Source organism: Thalassophryne amazonica, chromosome 7 (assembly GCF_902500255.1).
Source record: "Thalassophryne amazonica chromosome 7, fThaAma1.1, whole genome shotgun sequence".
Taxonomy (NCBI): Eukaryota; Metazoa; Chordata; class Actinopteri; order Batrachoidiformes; family Batrachoididae; genus Thalassophryne; species Thalassophryne amazonica.
The window spans coordinates 109,213,726-109,235,374 of NC_047109.1; the positions used below are offsets into that span (position 1 = coordinate 109,213,726).

The 21,649-nt window shown below is 40.2% G+C and overlaps 1 long non-coding RNA gene across 1 annotated transcript; it reads left to right on the forward strand.

The window, feature by feature from the left end:
- The first annotated feature begins 15,765 nt into the window (after positions 1–15,765).
- Positions 15,766–21,180, forward strand: LOC117513375. The gene is made up of 3 exons (XR_004561595.1): positions 15,766–15,813; positions 17,954–18,175; positions 20,889–21,180. It is a non-coding gene; the product is annotated as an uncharacterized LOC117513375 (long non-coding RNA).
- Positions 21,181–21,649: the final 469 nt, after the last annotated feature.

Below are 21,649 nucleotides of genomic sequence, written 5' to 3' on the forward strand. Positions count from 1 at the left end.
TCCTATTTGAGAATGTTATGTGGAATGGTATCCTTTATCAACTGACAAAGTTTGATCTGGATCTGATCCAGATTACAGATTTTGTGGCCATTTAAATTTAACATTGAAAACCCCATTGAATGTATATTTTATACTAGCTGGGGTACCCGGCGTTGCCCAGGTTAACCTGTTTAAGATATAATCTACAAAATATTCCAAAGTTTATATTTTGTCATAATTGTAGATATCTTATAAGTATATATGTAGTCCGAATAGGCAAAGGTTTGAACTAAAAACTCAAAATAGGTGGAATCCCCAAACCAAGAGAGAAAACTGAATTTTGCTGCATGCAAGAAACAACAATGAAGTTCTTCAGACTTTGTATTGCAGATCAAGTATGCTCATAATCATTAATCAGAATTGATGTTATGACCTTTATAATTGTTGATACATTGCAAATCTAGTTTATAAGAATGCTACAAAAATAAAATGGCTTTTAAGCAAATGTTAATTTTGGATTTGAGATGTTGAATATATATTTAAATGTAGCTTTTACTGACCAATAGTTCTGAAGAGCCTCTTGGTAGACAATGTTCCTTGTCCTTCTGTCAGTTACCAACTCTGGAGCATCTGACTAACTAACTGTGGAAGATCGCAGGTTCTGCCATATTCAGGCCAGCCACATTATCAGCAAAAGTAGTGATTTCTTTTTGCACACTTTGAGGCATTCCATCTTTAAATGGTGTAAATGTTGCCTTGCATATTTCTTAAAGTTATGCATTCATTGGTATATTTAGAGAACAAACAATCTTTTCAATTGTAAAAAAAAGAGGTTTGACCACTAAAAACAGTTTGAGCCATGAAACATCAACATACCAAAACTATTAGATCAACCCCAAAGCTAGTGCACTATTATAATAGGACAGCAGGTTGTGAAGAGTTGATATATAACCAAATTTAATTTATGATATTTACATCATAATGAGCAGCCTATATACAATGCACCATTGGAGAACACAGGCTCTATGCCCGCTTACTGGCTGATTGAAAGGGTGCTGCCCCATCAGCAGTTAGAACTACATCACTTTTTCAAATGATCTGCAGAGTGCCATTGCGATACAGAAAACATGCGTTTGCCTGATACATTATGATCAACGCTAGGCAAGTGATACACATCATGTATACTCTACACCTTTATTTTTAGAAAATGTGCAAATGTTTAGAAATACATGTATAAATTGCAAGAAAAGACAAAGCTTGATATTTTATCCAGTAAACATTTAAAGTTTAATTTACAGCCTTCCAGTAAACTTTTAAAGTTTAATTTACACCCTGTGGTTGAAAGCTCTCTGCTAAGAGTGAAAACCTTCATTCCAAGAAGGAATAGGCTGTATTTTGATAAGTATTATATCACAGTGATTGTGTATAAGTTCTATCAAATATCATGTGGATTGACCCCCTCCCCCAGCCACCCCCACCCCCTCTCAGCCACCAATGCCTGGCATCGGGAGAACCCATCTACATCTCTGAGCTGGCACCTTATCTGCAGGTCTAAATCCTTGTTCCTGGGGACAGCATTATGAAGAGTTTACCCTGTATTTATTTTGAAGTTGATAAACAAAATGCAGTATTAGCCATTAGGTACAGAAAAATCTCAGTTTGAGGGTGTATATTACCATAATGATTAAACCAGATTTAAGGACTATTTTTAAGTAGGATGGCATATCTACTCATTCACACATGGTGTCAAATATCATGGGTGTAATATCGGTAGAGGGGAGTATGGGGATAACAAAGCACATGGAAGAAAGTTACTTTGTATTGAATTGTGTATTTATATTCTTACAATTAAAATGTTCAGTATATGATTAGTCAGTAAATGACAGAATACTCACATTTGTTTTTGCAATAAACAGGTCTGAAAACACTAAAGTTTGTAGAGTTGTTCAAATCTTTTCAAGGAGAGTCAAACAGGTTTGTAGCACCCACTCAATCAATCAATTTTTTTTATATAGCGCCAAATCACAACAAACAGTTGCCCCAACGCGCTTTATATTGTAAGGCAAGACCATACAATAATTACGTAAAAACCCCAACGGTCAAAACGACCCCCTGTGAGCAAGCACTTGGCAACAGTGGGAAGGAAAAACTCCCTTTTAACAGGAAGAAACCTCCAGCAGAACCAGGCTCAGGGAGGGGCAGTCTTCTGCTAGGACTGGTTGGGGCTGAGGGAGAGAACCAGAAAAAAGACATGATGTGGACGGGAGCAGAGATCAATCACTAATGATTAAATGCAGAGTGGTGCATACAGAGCAAAAAGAGAAAGAAACACTCAGTGCATCATGGGAACCCCCCAGCAGTCTAAGTCTATAGCAGCATAACTAAGGGATGGTTCAGGGTCACCTGATCCAGCCCTAACTATAAGCTTTAGCAAAAAGGAAAGTTTTAAGCCTAATCTTAAAAGTAGAGAGGGTGTCTGTCTCCCTGATCTGAATTGGGAGCTGGTTCCACAGGAGAGGAGCCTGAAAGCTGAAGGCTCTGCCTCCCATTCTACTCTTACAAACCCTAGGAACTTACAAACCCATGTGCATCATGTGAAGAGAAAGGATGTATTCATATCAAGGGGGATATTTAAATCTGCTTGGTTATACAACCAAGCTGGCATGCACACCCACACTATGTGTGCTAGCCAGCAGCCAGCAGCAGATAGCCCAGAAGTCTGGGCTTTGTTTATAGCAGTAGGCAGGCTACTGAGCTCCTGCATATATGAATAGGGCCAGCGGCCAGCTATTAAAGCTGAGAGATTTGTGCTGGAGTACAACTGCCACTGAGGTACATATGGTTCAACTGTATGTATCAGATTATTGTTAATATTGTTGTCTTAATATTAATTTTTTAGTTTGAAAATAGTACCAGGTTGTAGCCCATGTCATGGTGGTTCAGAATATGTAACTTTGGGGAGTTCACCTTTTGTAGTTTTAGAGCCTATTCCGGACAGACAGAAAGACAAAAGTAGCCATTTATGTATATAGATTATAGCTTAATCAAACATGCCCCAATCACTCTCATATTTGAAAGTGAGGTGCAGACTGGCACTCACTATCCCCTGGCAGAGTTTGATCCACATATGATCTGGATTGTGGCTTTTGTGAACATTTGAATTTAATATTGAAAAACACATTTGTTGTACATATTGATTATATCTCAATCAAAAGTGCCTCAATCACTCTCATTTTTCTGTTCTAGATTTACCTACATCACCAAAATTGGATGGAAATTCTAGTTTTATGACTGTTTGCTTTTTGGCACTTGATTTCTGACTGATGATCTGAAAAAGAATTCAGAATCCAAAAAAGGTGAGAAAAAACCAAAACCAAAACCCTGACAACACCACAAAAACTTTTGATTGAAGTGCATGAACTAAATTCATCCTGCTGACATTTGATCACATCTAATTTAGTCACTTCTAACAGGACTTTGACCTTGAAATTTTTTTCCAAGGCAAAAATTTGTGGAATTGGAAACTAGTGTTGGTGGAGGTTTGAGGTCTACAAGTGCGGTGCTCTAGTTTTTATTTATATTCGTTACATTTTGGGGAAGAAAATCTGTTTTTCAGAGACTTGCCTAAGACGTCACTGTAGGACTGATGATGCATCTTCTGGTTTTGCTCAGTGATATTAAGTAAAGTAGCTCCACTCAAACATTTGAATATTCTAATCAGTGTCAAGCTGTGTTTAACTCAGATGTTGTTCATGTTTGGATTGAAAGTGTAGTAAGACATGAACGAGTTAGAAAACTCTAGTGAATTGAAGTTTTAGTAAAAGCTTTCCAAAACGCAGTCCCCAAAACAATAAGTGAAGGTTTGGCTTTATCGGCAATCACAATCAATAGCTACGACTAAAAGCTGTGCAACCTCAAATAACTTTGAAAACCAAATCAGTTGGAGTCAATCACATCAGACAGCTAAAATACAGAAAATGTTGGGAGTGTTGATGTGTCCTTGCTAAGACCTGGAATGATGGGTGGTTGTCCCATCTGGCACTTTGTGCATTTGGTGTCAAAATCCTACCCTTTACAAGTTGAGTTGAATTGTAAAGTTGAGTTCAACATCCAAAACTTGTAAGAGCTCTTTATGTTAAAGAGAGGTAGCAAGAAGACATAACAACAAACTGGGCTCAGTCTGCACTCTAAAATATTGCAGCCTCATTTAGTTAAGTGCCCTGAATGCAACGTATTCTTGTAAAGTGCTTTGAGGGCATCAGATTAAAAAAAAAAAAAAAAAAAAAAAATCGCTATAGAAATTCATGCAGGGTGGTGGAAAAGTGGTTAGTGTGCTTGGTTTCAGTGCATAAGATTCCTGGTTCAAACCCTGCCATGTGTCACGGTCTGGAGCAAGATACAAAAGTATCTTGCTTTGTTCTGCTTTGTTTAGTTTTGATTGGTTTGTCAGTGTGTGCTTTCTCTTGCTGGGATTTTCCTGCTTGGGCTTTGTTTTTCCCTATTTCTCTGGTCTGTCTTTCGTTGTGCTTGGTGGTGGGCGGTGCACCCTATTCTGGAGTTTCTAATCTCATCACCAGGGTGTATATAAGCTCCACTGGCTGCACTCGTTCCTTGTCAGATTGTTGCACCTTGTGCCTTTGTTTCCAGCTCTGTTTTCTGTGTTTCCTAGTCTTGTTACCATGTTGTGTTTTGACCACCTGCCTGTTTATACTGACCCTGTTTTATGCCTGATGTTTTGGATTTGTTGCTGATTTTTTTTGACTGTCTTTCTGTGTAGCAAACCCAGTATACTCCACCAGGAAACTGTCTTCAAAACCAGAGCTGTGTTGTCAAGTCCTGCAATTGTGTCCAGACGTCTCTGTCCACCAAACCTGATCCCATGAGTTGGGTCACAAAGGGCATCTGGTGTAAAACCAGAAAGTTGTATGTTGCACTTAAAGTTCAGACAATGAGAATCTTTAAAAATAATAATGGTTTCTTACCAGAGGCCGGTGTGGTGATCTGGAGCAGAACCAGCAGCAGCATGGCAAGAAGAGACACAGTCTTCATCTTTTCTCCAATTACTTCTGTCTCTTTTATTCTGTTTATTTTCTCATCTAATGAAATTTGAAAAAGATTGTTTTACTTTTCAAGTAAAATTAAAGCACACATATAAACTTTACTATGAAACCATGATGTCATTTTTTGCCCTTTTTGTTTTGCTGAAGACTGAACTACAGGTACAAAAGCTCTAAAATAAAACTCACAACTGACACTTATCCTGTAGTAAAACATACAGTGTAAAGTATTCACAGCGCTTCACCTTTTCCACATTTTGTTATGTGACAGTCTTATTACAAAACGGAGTCAGTTCCTTTTTCCCCCCCTCAAAATTCAACTCACAACACCCCTTAATGTCAACATGAATTTTTTTTTTCAAATTCATTAAAAATGAGAGCATTGCACTCGTAGAGCGCAAACCTCCACCAACACTAGTTTTCAATTCTACAAATGTTTACTTTGGAAAAACATTTCAAGGTCAATGTTCTGTTAGATGTGGTTTTTTCAGAAGCTGAATTAGATGTGATCAAATGTCAGCAGTATGTACAGTATTTAGTTAATGCACTTGAAGTTTTTTTTTTTTTGTAGTGTTAGGTTTTTTCACATTTTTCTGTTTCTGAATTCTTTTTCAGATAATTTTCACAGAACATTGTTTATTGCTGCTATGCACAATTTGTAATTGCTTTTTGGCACTTGGTTTCTGACTGATAACTGGAAGGCAAACAGGCATAAAAGTGGAACTTCCATGCAATTTTGGTGGTGTCAGTAAATCCATAACAGAAAAATGAGTGTTTGATGTATTTTGATTGAGTTATAATGCAAAATATACACCAAATGGGCTTTTCAATATTAAATAAAAATATCCAGATTCAAATGTCAGATCCAGTTCAAACTTTGTGAGATGATAGTGAGTGCCAGTCTGCACTTCACTTTAAAATATGAGAGTGATTGGGGCACGTTTGATTAAGATACAATGCAAAATATACATAAAATGGGGTTTTCAATGTTAAATTTTAAATGGCCACAAAATCTGGATCAGATCCAGATCAAACTTTGTCAGTTGATTTTAAAGGATACCATCCTACATAAGGCTTTCAATCATGAAAGAAATTCAGTATTTTTTTGACAGTTAAGAATTTTTGAAATCTCATGCTCCATCAGGTTGGATGTGGCACGTTGGTGCACAGCCATTTTCAGATCTCCCCAGAGATGTTCAATCAGATTAAGGGCTGGGCCACTCAAGGACATTCAGAGTTTTTTCTGAAGCCACTCCTTTGATATCTTGGCTGTGTGCTTAGGGTCATTGTCCTGCTGAAAAATGAACCGTCACCCCAGTCTGAGGTCAAAGCGCTCTGGAGCAGGTTTTCATCCAGGATTTCTCTGTACATTGCTGCATTCAGCTTTCCGTCAATCCTGACTAGGGATGGGTATTGATAAGATTTTATTGATATCGATGCCATTATTGATTCTGCTTATCAATCCGATTCCCTTACCAATACCTCTTGTGAATTTTGTACTAAAAATAGACTTTACAGGTTTTCTATGTATTTCATTGAGTCTTAAAGTAAATAAATATGAAATTGGTAACTGTATCCTTGATCTCTGGACATATTAAAAAAAACAAAAAAACAAAACAGTGTTTTGCTTTGAAGTTATTAATTCCGACTGGACTCTATCGTTCTACCTTGACTAGGCAGTGTTTGGAGCTGTGTGAACAGAACAGAGGATGATTCTCGTTTCTTTCTCGCAACAAGACAGGAGTCCCAGTTAGTAACTTTAATCCGCACAAAAGTGACTCACAACTCATATTCAGGGATGAAAGTGGTGAAAAACAAAAAAGCTGAAACCCAAAATTATCCCCCAACACCACCTGCAGGAAAATGTTTGAATTCTAGAAGCTCTGAAATGCAATCTGGGACTATTCCAGACAATAAACTGGAGTGAGTGCAGCATCCATTTAGTGAGGAAAAAACCCAACTTTCCTTATTTAAATTCATTCCAGTAGTATTCTGCTCTTACTAGGATGCAGCAGTTTTCTAGTTTGGCAGATAGTTCTGGAGGAAATCACTGAAGAAATTAACAAACTGAAAATATGGTTTGACCGAAACAAACTGCCATTAAACTTAAATAAGACAGGGATGAAGTGGAGGAGTAAGAGTCACTAGGTGTTCACAGGAAACACTTATTTATTTCTGTATGTATTTTATTTATGTATGTATGTATGTATGTATGTATGTTCATTGTTAGTTGGTTTTATATTTTCTCTTGTGTTTTTATTCAATTCAGGTTCTTTTTGTCTCTCTCTAAAATTGTATATAATCATTAGATTGGTTGTTATTATTACTAGTATTGTTGTGCTTGCTATTATTAATATATAAACAAAAATAAAATTTAAAAAATGTTACAATTTGTAAAACGCTTGACAGCTGCAACTGCTTAATGCTAACTTTACCATTGAAAATGCCATAGACGTGCTAACGTGTTAGCATTGGTCCCGTTTTTAAGTTATAAAATACATCTATCAACTGTTTCAGAAGACCATAACAGGTCGGTTTAACATAAAAAAGGTAAATAATACTCACAGCCATATGATCTTTAGGGTTTTAGCGGAGGAAAGCGAAAGAAAAAAATTAATCAACGAAGCAATGATCGAAGCACTGCTTCGATCTGTGAATCACTGCTTCGATTGGTTCAAGGTTCAAAGCAAGGCCCTGCTGCAGAAAAGTTGATTACAGACCGCTGCAGGGTCTGTAATCAATGTAGAGAAATGATGATTTTCCTGACAAACACCCCCCAAAACAACGGCCACTCTGAAGGACCGATAAGGGAATCGTTAAGTAAAAAGGTTATTGATGTCGGTGGATCGAATCATTTCTTAACGATACCTGAAAGAAACCGGTTCTCAATACCCATCCCTTATTCTGACTAGTCTCCCAGTTCCTGCTGCTGAGAAACATCCCCACAGCACGATGCTGTCACGACCATGCTTCACTGTAAGGATGGTGTCTGGTTTCCTCCAAACATGATGCCTGGCATTCACACCAAAGAGTTCAATCTTTGTCTCATCAGACCAGAGAATTTTGTTTTTCATGGTCTAAGAGTCCTTCGGTGTCTTGTCAAGCTCCAGGTGGGCTGCTGTGTGCCTTTTTTTTTTTTTTTTTTTTTTTTTACTAAGGATTGGCTTCTGTCTGGCCACTCTACCATATAGGCCTGGTTGATGGATTGCTGCAGAGATGGTCATCCTTCTGGAAGGTTCTCCTCTCTCCATGGAATGCTGGAGCTCTGACAGTCCATCAGGTTCTTGTTCACCTCCATGACTCAGGCCCTTCTCCACCGATCCCTCAGGTTACATGGGTAGCCAGCTCTAGGAAGAGTCCTGGTAGATCTGAACTTCCATTTACAGATGAAGGAGACCATTGTGCTCACTGGGACCTTCAAAACAGCAGAAATGTTTCTGCACCCTTCCCCAGATATGTGCCTTGAGACAATCCTGTCTCAGATGTCTACAGACAAGTCCTCTGACTTCATGGTTGGTTTGTGCTCTGTCAGCTGTGGGACATTATATGGAGACAGGTGTGTGTGTTTGTGTGTGTGTCTTTCCAAATCATGTCCAATCAACTGAATTTACCCCAGGTGGACTCCAGTTAAGCTGTAGAAACATCTCAAGGATGATCAGTGGAAACAGGATGCACCTGAGCTCAGTTTTGCGCTTCATGGAAAAGGCTGTGAATACTTATGGGCATGTGATTTCTTCATGTTTTATTTTCAATAAATTTACAAAAATCTTAAAAAAAAAAATTTCATTATGGGGTATTGTGTGTAGAAATTTGAGGGAAAACTGAATTTCATCCATTTTGGCAAAAAGCTGTAACATAAAACATAGAAAACCTTGAAGCGCTGTTAATACTTTCTGGACGTATTGTAACCTTCCAACAAATAATTAACCTTTTTGCAGTGCAAAAATGGGATACACACACACACACGGTGGGCCAATAAAATGTTACCACTTTTTGATCGCACACAAGTTTTTGAAATGAGAACTTTTTCGAAAATTTGGTATCAAATGTTAATTTGATGCTTCTGTTACAAGTCTGTAAATAAAATGTTCAAATAAGTTCTCATTTCAAAAACGCGTACGATCAAAAAGTGGTAACATTTTATTGTCCCACCCTGTGTCTATATAAACATATGTTGTGGGTGTGTTTTTGGCCACATGCAATAGATGCACGTATTGTTACTGTCCTGTTCATTCTGGGGGTTTTGTGAATTCTGTTTAGATTTGAATCTTATTTATATATTTCCTATTTGCTTATTGGATGTTTTGTCTCAGCTGTTGGTGTCTGTCAGGTGTCCTCCCTTGTGTGCGTTCACCTCCCTGCTGTGTTGTCTCTGTTGTACACGTTGTCTCCATCCCTAACCATATCTGGTGTGTCAAGTTGTGGTTAGGTCTGTTCTGTCAGTTGTCATCTAAATTCTCCCCAGTCTGTTGCATGCGATGTCTCTTTTGTCTGTCTCCTTCATTTCTGATATCACACCCTGTTGCTTTCTGGTTTTGCAGTATTTGTCACACTCTCTTTTCTGTGATCATGTCTTTGAATTTTTGTGTTGAGTCTGTGTCTGGTTGTTTGTGGTTATTTCTTTTGTCTCAGTTTGATCACCTTGTTGTTTAGGTCTTCATTCAGAATGAGTTTTTATGTTGTAGATTCACTAGTCATTTGTGCAGTTCATGCTTGAGTCACCTTTTGCTTATGTTAGTTCTTTTCTGTCCCCCTCTTGTGATTTGTTCTTTTATTACTACTTGTTGCAACCAACTCTGTTACACATTTCCAATTACTTGCAGTGATGCTGGTAACGCGTTACTCTAATCTGACCACTTTTTTTTAGTAACGAGTAATCTAACGCGTTAATCTTTCCAAATCAGTAATGACATTAAAGTTACTTATCCAAGTCACTGTTTTTGTTCAAATAATATCAGTATATTATATGATAGTGTCATGGCCTAAAAACTGAATCATAATTCAAAATGCCAATAAATAAAAAAAATGAGAGAAACGAACAAAAACAAAAAACACAAATAACTAAAGAAGCAATAAATGTAAAAAAATAAAACGCAAATAGCTAAAGAAACAATAAATGTAAAGAAAGCCAAACACTGACCTCAGCAGTTTCTGAACTGGACGATTATGACGACACTCCTGGAAAACTGGACACTTTTACTTTTTGAAATCCAGGGTTCAGCTGGTTCTCAAACATTTGTTGAGAAGTGGAGACAAAAAAGCTGTCTGACCTTTATCGCTGAACGTCCCTAATTTGGCTGCGTGTTAAGAGAAAAACTAAGCATGCGAAGGAAGAGCATATTCCTGATGTGCAGAACAGATTCCTGCAGAGACACAAACAGGTAGAACAAGCCGGACAGCTGAGAGGAAAACAGTCCAAATATGCGCTCTCTCTCTTTTTACAGGCCCTCGCCTCTGTTCCAGCTTCCTACGTGAGTCCTACATACAGACCTTTATCTCTGGATTTAGTCTGAGGGGCTGATTTAAATAGCTTGATTACAATATTTTACTTTCAAATTCTTGTGACTGAAGGCAAGCTGAGGCTGACCTGCAGAAATCACTACATCTCCACACCATTTGCTCCTGTTTTGGATAAGTAATTTAATTATATGTATTTATACACCATGATTCTGGTAGATCTTCAAACTCTTCCTGGGGCATTCTTTTAACTCCATACTGATATGCAGCCAATATCACCCAAGTCATCCAGAGGCATACATTTTTAACTTATGGTTCAAATTTTAACCAAACTTATTTCAAACAAGTTTATTTAAATTAACGTCATGTCTGAAGTTTTATAAAGTAAAAATAGCAGATATATGTTTTAGTTTTAAAGTAATGCACTAATTTTAAGGTTTTAGTGTGGACATGCTGTGTCCAGGTGCATTATGGGTGATAGGGTAATCTCAGTACATTCACAACATGAGAAAATGCATTTCAGATACTCTGATCAGGGTCCACGGACAACAGCATTAAACTCTAGTGCCTAAAAATCTCGTGAATATATTCTCTGGGTTTATAGATCTTGTTGTTGTTGTTTTTTGCATTTATTAAATTCCATCTTAAATGTAGCAACACAGATGATCTGGAATTTTGTTTTGGCAAGTTTTCAAGGTCTCTACTGGCCAGTAGTGTTCATGGCAGTATTCAAACTTAAGCTGGGCTGATATTTTCAATTACTGTACTCGGTTCCAGCTCAAACTGTACCACAGAACCGCACGCGGTAAAAATTCAGAGCGCACGATTTATGTTCTCACACACATTGTACGTTCAAAAACCACACGTCGGACTCGTTTTTCCAGAAGCAAAACGTAAACAGATGCTTTTTTTTTTTTTTCAAACTTCATTTACAAAAACTCTCAATGGGAGACATCAAAGTAAAAAAAAAAACATTACAAGACAGGTCTGTGGTGTTTGCACAGTGCAAGATGCAGGATACCCTCACAATGGCTGACCAGAATATCAAATAGGTTTGATTTTCATCTGACCATACGATTGCCGATCAGGAGGTGGTCGTGTGATGTTAAACGCAGCTTATTACTCCATGTATACTATACGATGCAGGACGCGCAATTAACCTGAAACTCCTGAAAAAATTCTCGCACAACTGAAAAATCAGGTGAAAAAGGACCAAAACTTCCACTGGCACCAGTAGATCATGGCAATGTTCTATTTATTTTGACACTGGTTATATCAGATGGTTCTCTAATTACAACTTGGCTTTTTTAGTTTTATTTTTTTAACAAATAAAAAATGGCATATTTTACAAAAGCACATTTATCTGTAAACATCAACACACCTCACATTACCGTAGAATGAATCAACCAATCAGTGTTACTGGAGGCACATTTTACCCAGAATGTCATCTGTCTGTGTTTGCTACAAAACTTCAGAATTAGTGCATTATTCAACATTAAAAGTTATGTTATATCTTAACTTTGCACAAATGACAGAATTGACAGTAATGGCATTATTCTATCAGTATTCATTTTATTTATACACCAAACCATAACTCAGCATTGCTTTATTTTCCAAGACCTCGGCCTGACGGCGGTGCTGTTATTGAGTGGAGAGTTGAGCTTTGTGGCTCCTCTCAGTTGTGTCTGTGCTGGAAGCCATGTAATAAACTGAAGCTTCCAGCAAGGGGCAGGACGCTCAAAGACAGAAGTGCTGAGTCATTGTTTGGGTCTGTTGTCGCTTTTGATGCTTCCAAAAGCGATCGTGGTGCTAAAACTCAAAATCAGCTTGTTAGCAGTTGCAAGTCTACCGGAGACAATACTGGAAGTTATCTGTAACTTCCGATACATTTTTTGGTGGTTTATCGTTTTAGCTTTGATCAAAGATAACTTTTCAGTTATCTGATTATCTGTTATCAAAGTTAATTTTTTGGTTATCTGTTCCCACCACTGACCAAAGTAATGGGTGGATAATAATGTTATCGGCCCACCTTTTATTACTGGCCTCCCTTTACGATACACAGATATTAATATAAGCAGTTCAGCTTTATATTGTGCCTGCAGGTACAGAGCAATGCAACATCTCGTTTGGCCTCGATTTCAACAAGGAATTAAAGGCAATAAACAACATCTTGTTTTTGAGAAATGATGCTGTTTGTAGACTTTGACTTGGGGGGAAATATGTCTAATTACCAGTAGAAATGAGAACCACAGACATGCAAAAAAGCAATGAGTCTCAAGAAAACATTCAAGTTCCTCTTTTCGTCACAGCACATTTCTCCTGTTGCTTCTGCTTGATGCTCTGTGATGTTGATTACTGTGCTCGTAATTCTCATGATGAAACCAGGTGAGGTCTATTTTTGAAATTACACATTCATAAAAAAAATATATATATATAGCTGCAAGTGGATATACACTCAACAAAAATATAAACGCAACACTTTTGGTTTTGCTCCCATTTTGTATGAGATGAACTCAAAGATCTAAAACTTTTTCCACATACACAATATCACCATTTCCCTAAAATATTGTTCACAAACCAGTCTAAATCTGTGATAGTGAGCACTTCTCCTTTGCTGAGATAATCCATCCCACCTCACAGGTGTGCCATATCAAGATGCTGATTAGACACCATGATTAATGCACAGGTGTGCCTTAGACTGCCCACAATAAAAGGCCACTCTGAAAGGTGCAGTTTTATCACACAGCACAATGCCACAGATGTCGCAAGATTTGAGGGAGCGTGCAATTGGCATGCTGACAGCAGGAAGGTCAACCAGAGCTGTTGCTCGTGTATTGAATGTTCATTTCTCTACCATAAGTCGTCTCCAAAGGTATTTCAGAGAATTTGGCAGTACATCCAACCAGCCTCACAACCGCAGACCACGTGTAACCACACCAGCCCAGGACCTCCACATCCAGCATGTTCACCTCCAAGATCATCTGAGACCAGCCACTCGGACAGCTGCTGAAACAATTGGTTTGCATAACCAAAGAATTTCTGCACAAACTGTCAGAAACCGTCTCAGGGAAGCTCATCTGCATGTTCGTCGTCTCGACCTGACTCCAGTTCGTCGTCGTAACCGACTTGAGTGGGCAAATGCTCACATTCGCTGGCATTTGGCACGTTGGAGAGGTGTTCTCTTCACAGATGAATCCCAGTTCACACTGTTCAGGGCAGATGGCAGACAGCGTGTGTGGCGTCGTGTGGGTGAGGGGTTTTCTGATGTCAATGTTGTGGATCGAGTGGCCCATGGTGGCGGTGGGGTTATGGTATGGGCAGGCGTCTGTTATGGACGAAGAACACAGGTGCATTTTATTGATGGAATTTTGAATGCACAGAGATACCATGACGAGATCCTGAGGCCCATTGTTGTGCCATACATCCAAGAACATCACCTCATGTTGCAGCAGGATAATGCACGGCCCCATGTTGCAAGGATCTGTACACAATTCTTGGAAGCTGAAAATGTCCCAGTTCTTGCATGGCTGGCATACTCACCGGACATGTCACCCATTGTGTTATGTGTCGACGCGGGTTGAGGAGCGGACCTGCGTCAGACAGAACCCAGCGCTACAAATAACCAGAAAAGCGGTTCCAAAAACAATATATTTATTTCACCCGCTGTGCTTAAAAGGTGTAAAAACAAAAATAGCGTCCTTCTGGTGGAGTGACGGTTGGTACGCTCTCCAGCGCTCGCAAGGATCAAAGCCCGGCGCTCCTGGACCCACTACCACCACCAAACACTCCCCAGGTGGACACGACAAACTGACTCTCTGTGAAGCAAAGAAGAGGTGAGGTAAGTCAGCAGTTACAACAATAACTTTCAAAAGACACACGCTATGAGCAACACATTCAGGTCTGTATCTTTTTAACTTTATGCAAATGAGCAGCTTCTCACAACAGGTGGAGGATCACTTATCCGCACGCCACAGCAGTGAGAAGCAAGCTGCACAATTCTCATCACAATTCAAGTATACTGTGTAACAAAACACCAAGTTACTATCAACAATTAGTCAAACACTTAATCACCTTTGATGTGTGCTGACAGCATGTGTCCTCACCCTTCCTTGCTTCACGGGCTCGATGTGTCAAACCCAGGCGCAGTCCTCAGCGTCTCACAAACGAACATCACAAGGTCGAGTTCCCGGCAGTTCTGCTTGAATCACACATGCCTTAAATGCAGAACGCCATCCAATTATCTGCTTCAGCTGAAAGTCTTTAAGGTTGCATGTGAGCACCAGTCACAGGTGCTTCACATGATGTTGATGAGGGTGAGGACTCTTCAGCCAGCACCTTCTCCACAGAAGAATCAGTTTCCATGCCACCTGAAGAGCAAAGAAAAGAAAAGAACACCAAAACATCCAGCCACACCCCCCAACACACAACACATTGAGCATGTTTGGGATGCTTTGGACCGGCGTATACGACAGCGTGTACGAGTTCCTGCCAATATCCAGCAACTTCGCACAGCCATTGAAGAGGAGTGGACCAACATTCCACAGGCCACAATTGACAACCTGATCAACTCTATGCGAAGGAGATGTGTTGCACTGCATGAGGCAAATGGTGGTCACACCAGATACTGGCTGGTATCCCCCCCCCCCAATAAAACAAAACTGCACCTTTCAGAGTGGCCTTTTATTGTGGACAGTCTAAGGCACACCTGTGCACTAATCATGGTGTCTAATCAGCATCTTGATATGGCACACCTGTGAGGTGGGATGGATTATCTCAGCAAAGGAGAAGTGCTCACTATCACAGATTTAGACTGGTTTGTGAACAATGTTTGAGTGAAATGGTGATATTGTGTATGTGGAAAAAGTTTTAGATCTTTGAGTTCATCTCATACAAAATGGGAGCAAAACCAAATGTGTTGCGTTTTATATTTTTGTTGAGTGTATTTGGGAAGTGTTGTGAAATGACCGTCTTTGTGCAGGAGGACTGAGTGCTAATTGGTCAGTGACTTTTGAAAAGCCAAATCCTTGCGCTTCCAAAGGATCATCTGTAGTGTTGAGGTGCTCGTACGATTACCAACGTGGGGAAACCGTTAGAGAGACTGTGTGGTTCAAAGGCGGGTACAGAGATGGTAAGGGGAAATGGACTGCTCTCTCAGAGCTTCCCTCATACGAGGGCCGGGTGGAGTACCTCGGCGACAAACAGCACAACTGTAGTTTGATCTATGACCTGCAGCATAACGACACTGGACATTACTACTTCAGGTTTAACACGGACACGTATGGGTGGTGGAGCAGAACATCTGTGTATCTGGCTGTCACAGGTAAAAATATACTTGTATACTGTTTTGATCTTCTCTGAATTGATCATGTTTGTCTAAGACACGATTTCAAGATCGAGTTGGAGTTGGACACGCCCCAAATGCACTTGTGCTATGCACTTTAGGCTGTGCACTCAAGACAAGGCCCATTTACCCATCTTCTATCCCCGCTTACTCCAATTAAGGGTCATCGGGGGCTGGAACCTATCACAGCAGTTATGAGGACTGTGGTGAGGTTCCCCCTGGACACGACTCCAGTCTATTGCAGGGCCACATGTAGACAAACAAACACCTTCACACACACCTAGGGTCAATTTAAAGTTTTCAGTTCACCTAACATGCATGTCTTTGAATGTGGGAGGGAGCCAGAGCACCTGGAGAGAACCCATGCAAACATGGAAACTGCACATAGAAGTGCCCCAGGTGCGAATCGAACCCATGACCTTCTTGCTGTGATGCAACAGCACTAGCCACTAACCCATTGTGCTGCCCTAGTGAGAACTAATGTAGACTAATAATACCCATGTTGTATGTTGGGTTGCATGCAGTAAGACCAATGTAGAAGTAACTGAGGTACATCTAGAGCCACCAAATGCCCACTTTGAAATCTGAAAATCCTCTGCGGGTCTTCCAAACCTTTAATTGCAATTTTAAACTACACATAAGATTAAAGCTGTGGTCATATTAGTGACAGCAAGCAACGACTTGCCCTTCACTTTCAATGAGAGTGAGTGTTCTACAGTGGCAAGATACAATTGTTGCTCTATCGCCAACTAGGCATGGCTAAAATACACCAGAAGGCTATTTTACGCAAATACTGAATGACGTGACACTCCAACTGCCAATCAGAGTGAATAGGCAGCGTGACATCAGCTGGTTGTTCGCTTGAACAAAATAATCCAAAATGGAAAATGCTTCAAAACAGCTGTTTGTGTAAATCTAATGTTTCTCATATGTTTTGCTGCAAGAAATAAACCTTCTGAAACTAAAAACTCTGTTTTTGTAACCAGATAACAGCTCTGAAGGGGTTTATAACACATCTTAGAGATGAATCAGGCAGCCCCCTGGGAACGCCCATCAAGCTTTAAAGCAAGTTGTGTGTCGCCGTCATTTGTAGCTAATGTGACTGTAGCATAAGATATGTTAAACTATAGCAGGAAAATGAACAACAAATTACATCCCATGGCTTCACTTTTATAATGGTAAGTCCCTTTGGTTTCTCCCGTGCTTTCACTCGTCTGTCCACGCCACTGGTGGAAACGGTTTGTTGGATTTCAGTGAAATCACACAGTGGTAGCATCATGTGCAAGAAGGAAAATAATTTCTTTCCACTCATTATCTTCAGCAGGAGATTATGGACTTTTGTGGTTGTTTAAAACAAAAATGTAATATTCTTCCTTGATGAGATCCAGGCAACTCTACACGCTGAAAGTGATCGTGGAAACGCAAAACATGGACGTGATTTTCATTCAGCCTTTGCGCTGATTGCATTCTCCATTTGTTTCCAATGAGTAAGATGGCAGCCACATCTTTTACACGCACACCCTAAAAACCCAATTATTATCTGATTAATAAACATAAAAATGCTTTATCTGATAACGACCACTATCCGATTATAACAAATCGGATTAACGCACTGATAAATGTATTCCGTGAATATGATTTATTTTGTTCTTTTACATCTGCACATGTGGAAAATTGGCACTCGCATTTCCAGAGGTACAGCGGGACACACTGTTGTCTTATCAGGGCTCAAAACATCCTTCATCAGATCGCAAAGTTCCATGAATTATCTCTGAGACATTCTGAAGTTCTCACACCAGTTGTTACTCCAAACCTGGATCTAGTAAGTATGATATTTAGGAAGCAGCAGATGAAGGCTTGTCATCCCAAAACCAAGGCCAGATGCTCACAGTATGAAAGCCAACCATTGTTTTTTTGTTTTTTGTTTTTCCCCATGTAATAAAAGCAAAGGACAGCAGCAGTGTGTCGCCTATTTTCTTTGAAAGAAATCTGACTAATCATGTCAAAAAAGAGTAAAAAAAAAACATCCAAGGGTTAGGGCTACAAGACACCTTCTGCATTTTATTTCCTTTAAAAAAAAAAAAAAAAACTATTTTGCTGTTTTTATTTAATGCTGCAGAGCCGAGGGCACAAGTGGATCCTGACATTGTGAGAACAGGAGAAAATGTAACTCTGACATGTAACTCAGTCTGCCCAACTCAAGTGCCCATGTGGTACAAAGACGGACATCCATTAACCAGACCCGCACCAATGTTCAGGGTCAAAGCAGAGGATGCTGGGAATTATTCCTGTTCCATCACTGATGAGGATTAGTCCGACCCGGTGTCTCTAGATGTTCAGTGTAAGTGCTTTTGGGATGAAACTGTTGAAAGTCAATGAATTCTTCCAATTTAAATGAGTGTCACACACATTTAATAATATGTCCAATAAATTGTAGGTGCCTGATTTTAAATGAGATTCTGTGTTTTTGATTTTAAGTTTTTAGCTGGGCCGTAAGTGTGCCGTATACCAAGCTGCCATATTGTATCTGATTGTGCTATCCAGTACAGTGGAGTAAAATGTGAAAATGTTACGGCAGTGGTCACACCAAAGAGTCTGAGTCTGCTGAGGAAACGCAGCATCTGAGCCACAACCTCACAAACAGTCTGCATGGGAGCTACATTTCAAATTGGAATGTATCTGGATGGCTATATTAAAACAAACAAAACAAATGGTCTCCGTGTGCGTGCATGTGTCTATGGCTTTGATCACGGAGAAACTGGAGAGAGTGGACATTAGCCATTTGGTTCAAGGATGGATCCTGTGAAAACATTTTATAGTACAGCTTTCAGTCATGGTAACAGCAACATGACACTTAACTAAACTGACTAAATCAATTGAACTACAAAAGCACAATAAATCAATAACACTAACATGAACCACAAAAACATTTAAAACCCCAAACTCCCATAGTGCATTACAGCACAACATCCATTGGTTTGTTAAAATCGGTAATTTCTCCAAAAATTTTTGTCTTGTCAACTTTCCATTTTCGCAGCCTTCATCCTTGTCAGCTGTCCCCAGTTTGTGTGATCAAAGACATACACACGTAAGCACACAGAGGCCACTTGGCTTTAATAATATTAACAAGAGCAATCGGAGATTTCTGATGTCTGCTGAACTGGATCACCTCCAAACGTTAATGGAGTCTTCCTTACCTGCATTGAGTGCTATTATTGCTTTGAGATATTTTTTTTTTTTTATCTATTTATCCGGGTGAATGGCCAGGATGATCTAGCAGAATTTTGTTGGCTCTTCTGAGCCAGGAGGATCTGTATAGATCTTCCAAAGAGGGGAGAGGAGAACTGATGATCTTCTGGGTCATGTTAACCCATGTGAGGCATTATTGTAAAGCGCTTTGAGCGTCTGATGCAGATAGAAAAAGCACTATATAAATGCAGTCCATTTACCATTTAGTGACCCTCTGGAGCATTTTCCTCCCAGCAATATATAGACATTTTGGATGAAAAACACTCACCGGTCACTTTATTAGGTACACCTTGCTACTACCAGCCTTAATTCTTTGTGGCATAGACTGAAGGTGTTGAAATATTCCTCAGAGATGTTGGTCCATATTGACATGATTGCATTAGGCGGTCAACCAGTCTGCCGCTCACTGGATATTGTCTCTTTTTCAGAAAGTTCTCTGTAAACCCTAGAGATGGTTGTATGTGATACTCCCAGTAGATCAGCAGTTTCTGAAGTACTCAGACCAGCCCGTCTGACCAAAACAACCATGTCGCATTCATAGTAATTTCCTTTCAACCCCATTCTGATGCTCAGTTTGAACTTCAGCTAGTTGTCTAGATGCCAAAATGCATTGAGTTGCTGCCATATGATTGGCTGATTAGCTGAGCGACCATTTCATTTCTAAACGGATGGCTGTATGGATCCATGACCATCGCGTGCAATTTCTCTGGTTATCACAAGAGCTGGACATCAACCATTTTCCGGCAGATTTCACTTTTAACAAGAGATTTTGTCATGGAAAGCCGAGCGGAGGCTTCGCGCGTCACGACCGATTTGCTGATGGAGCGAGAAAAAGGAACACCTCCGTTTTGGTCTCACAGGACGACTTTGAGATGGCGTTCAGACACCTGTCGGTGGTTTTTCCATCGAGTGATTATCCGAGAAATTGTGGATGTGCCTGGACATGCCAGAACATGTCCTGTGAGGCTTCATCATGGCGTTGCTTTGCGCCATGCGGCACTGCCGCGACGCGCGAAACCTCCGCTCCTTTTTCCATGACAAAAACTCCTGTAACAGTGGAATGTGCCGTTCATTTCCAAACTGGACGCTGTATTTTATCCGGGACGTCATCTGACTAGCACAGGAATTGTGAAAAGACGTGGACATCAGCACTTTTTCAGCACATTGAGACAGACCTGCGGAGGAATGCCGCATGGCGCAAAGCAACGCCGTGATGAAGCCTCACGGGACATGTTCTGGCATGTCCAGGCTCATCTTTTTTATTTTTTGCAAAAACTATATGGATTTGAATCATGTGCGCTTGCATCAGCCAAGCTTGAAACTTCGTGCGCATGCGTGAGTTTTTTCACACCTGTCGGTTGCGTCATTTGCAACCGACAGGCAGGTATAAAGTTTGTATTAATGTTATCTTGGTTCTTCCTGGGTGGTTCTTATGGCAACTGATCCAATCCCAAGCAAGGACTATTTGTATATAAAAATGTATTTCCTAAAATGATACATTTTGGGTTTCAAATGAAATTTATGTAGCTTTTTACCCCTCGAAATCCTCAAAAAGCTTCTGCTTCGGGGAGCTTCGCCCCCCTGAGCCCCCCACGAGGGCGTTGCCCATCGACCCCACCGGTGGCCCTGTGCCCCAGTGGACCCCCAACTCAAGGATTTGAACCCCCCCTTTCACATTCCTATATACGGCCCTGGGGTGTACGTAATAAAGTGGCCGGTGAGTGTACGCGATCATAAATGAAATACCAATACCTGCCAACAATCTCCTAGTGGCTGGAGATGATATTGTTGTGTTGTTTGTGCAGATCCTCCACTGAAAGTGTGGGTGGACGTGAGTCGTCATCCTCCTGGAGAGCTGGCAAAGGGCAGCAGTGTAAATCTTACCTGCAGGAGTTCTGCCAAACCTGCAGCCAACAACTATACCTGGTACAGGAGAACATCTGCTCCCAGCTCCCTGCTGCAGGTGGACTCGGGTCAGGTGCTGTCCCTTCTGTCTTTTAGTTCTTCCCTCACTGGATTCTACTTCTGCAGGGCTACAAACTCACTGGGAGACAAAAACTCTGCTGAGGTGCTTCTGGAAATCAACATTTCAAACAGTGAGTCGTGTAAGGAAAGCTGTAAGTGACCCACAGTTCAGTCGTACAGTTATGGTGTTGATTAACCGTGACATGGTGAGAAGCCCATGGGGGAGAAAAGACATGTCCATCTGGAACTAGATCACAGACGGCTCAGTGGATTTGGTTCATCTTTACAGCTATTATTAATTCTGGATCCTCTCGTCTGAAGCCCACCGCTTGACCACTGAACCATCACCTCCCCATCTCTTAACACTTTACAATAAGGGTACATTAACTGACATTAATGCACCAATAAGTATTAACTAATTTAATTGAGAGTTAACTAGTGTGTTTAGTAATGGTATGGGTATCAAAATCCAACCCCTAATGCACAGGTGTCAAACTGATTCCAGAAAGGGCCAAGAGTGTGCAGGTTTTCTTTGTAACCACCAACTCCACCAGGTGATTTCAATGATGAACATCACTTTGAGCAGATGGGAAGAGTTCAT